This window comes from Panulirus ornatus, chromosome 21 (assembly GCF_036320965.1).
Source record: "Panulirus ornatus isolate Po-2019 chromosome 21, ASM3632096v1, whole genome shotgun sequence".
NCBI classification, from domain to species: domain Eukaryota; kingdom Metazoa; phylum Arthropoda; class Malacostraca; order Decapoda; family Palinuridae; genus Panulirus; species Panulirus ornatus.
In genome coordinates, this window is record NC_092244.1 from 24,029,659 (window position 1) to 24,032,049 (window position 2,391).

Consider the following 2,391-nt stretch of genomic DNA (forward strand, 5'->3'; position numbering starts at 1 on the left):
GTAATACCCATTTCCCGACACTACTGTTATGAAGTAAGTCTGTGGTGTACCCATCCCATCATATGATGTTTGGTGTAACGAGATTATAACCCATCCCATCAACTGGTTATTGATGTAGCTTGTGTTACCCATTCCATCATCTGATGTTTCATGTAGCTTTGATATATCCTGTCTCAATCATGAGGTTTCATCATGTAGCTTGTGATAAAACCCTCACCCATTAAGTGGTGTTTAATGTACCTTGTGATTATCCATCCAATCATGTGGTGTTTGATGTAGCTTGAGATTATACCCTCCCATCATGTGTGTTTGAATGTAGCTTGGTGATATACCCTTTCCATCATGTGATGTTTATGTAGCTGTTATATATCTCGTCCCATCATGTGGTGTTTCCATGTAGCTTGTGATATATTTCCCCTTCCCCACCCCTCACCCCCCCCAACATGTGGTGTTTTTAATGATCTTTTGGTATATCCGTCCCATCATGTGATTTTGATGTAGCTGTGATATACCATCCCATCATGTGGTGTTTGATGTAGATTGGATGATATATCCGTCCCATCATATGGTGTTTGATGTAGCTTGTGATATATCCGTCCCATCATGTGGTGTTTGATGCAGCCTTTGTGATATATCCGTCCCATCAATGTGTTTGATGTAGATTGTGATATAGTCCGTCCATCATGTGGTGTTTGATGTAGCTTGTGATATATCCTTCCCATCATGTGTGTTTGATGTAGCTTGTGATATATCCGTCCCATCCATGTTTGTGTTTTGATGTAGCTTGATTTATACCCATTCCATCATCTGATGTTTTCCATGTAGCTTGTATATACCTGTCTCACATGAGTGTTTCATGTAGCTTGTGATATACCCGTCCATTATGTGGTGTTTAATGTACCTTGGTGATGTATCCATTCCTATCATGTGGTGTTTGAATTGTGCTTGAGATATACCCGTCCCATCATGTTTTGTTTGATGTAGCGATGTATACCCATTCCATCATCTGATGTTATTTCATGTAGCTTGTGATATACCGTCCCCATCATTTGGTGTTTGATGTAGCTGTATACCCATTCATCATCTGATGTTTCATGTAGCTTGTGATATACCCGTCCCATCATTTGTGTTGATGTAGCTTGTATACCCATGCCAATCATCTGATGTATTCATGTAGCTTGTGATATACCCGTCCCATCATTTGTGTTTGATGGTAGCCTTGTGGTTTACCCAAGTCATCATTCTCGACGAGCTAGACATCTCCGAGTACAATACTTATCCTCACTAAAGTAACAGCCTATTCTACTCACAGGCTAAGGATAAAGTGTATCTCAGACGTATCAAAATGTTAAAGATGAAAATGGAGAACCAGCACTGGTAAACTTAAATTTTGCTGTCTACATTGAAAAAAGGAGAATGATAAAAGACTAATGAAAACCAGATTTGTTCTGGTTCTAAAAGAGAAGATTGAGAAATGATTAGCATATAATAAAGAGAGAGAGAGAAGAGAGAGAGAGAGAGAGAGAAGAGAGAGAGAGAGAGAGAGAGAGAGAAGAGAGAGAAGAGAGAGAGAGGAAACGCTGCACTCTCCATATAACCAAACTATAAAGATTCCCATTTGATATTTTTTGCTGTTACCCGCCGTGATATACCCAATCTATCATATATGATAATATGTATATATATAGGGTAACTAAGGTGCGTAAGACAAGGGAGCAAATGGGAACTTCAGTTGAAGGCACAAATGGGTGAAGTGATAACAAGTATGGTGATAGTTTTTTTTGGGAAGAAGGAGATGGAGTGAGTATTTTTGAATGTTTCTTGAATGTGTTAGATGATAAGATGGCAGATATAGGTTTTTTTGGTCGAGGTTGGTGTGCAAAAGAAGAGGGCAGGAAAATGATTTTTGGTAAATCAAGAAAGGTAGTAAAAGCATTGCGGAAAGATGAAAGCCGGCAAGGCATCAGGTGTTGGATGGTCTTGCATTGGACTTTTATTTAAAAAAGGGGGGTGACTGTATTATTGACTGGTTGTAAGTTATTTAATGTATTAGATTCATGGAGAGTGCCTGAGGATTGGCGAATGCGTGCATAGTGCCATTGTACAAAGGCAAAGGGGATAAGAGTGAGTGCTCCAATTACAGAGGTATAAAGTTTTGTTGAGTTTCCTGGTAAATTTATATTGGAGGTATGATTGAGAGGGTGAAGGCATGTACAAGCACAAATTGGGGAAGAAGCAAGTGTGGTTTCAAAGTGGTAGAGGATGTTTGGATCAGGTGTTTTCTTTGAAGAATTATGTGAGAAATACTTAGAAAAGCAAATGGATTTGTATGTAGCATTTATGGATCTGGAGAAGGCATATGATAGATGTTGATAGAGATGCTCTGTGGAA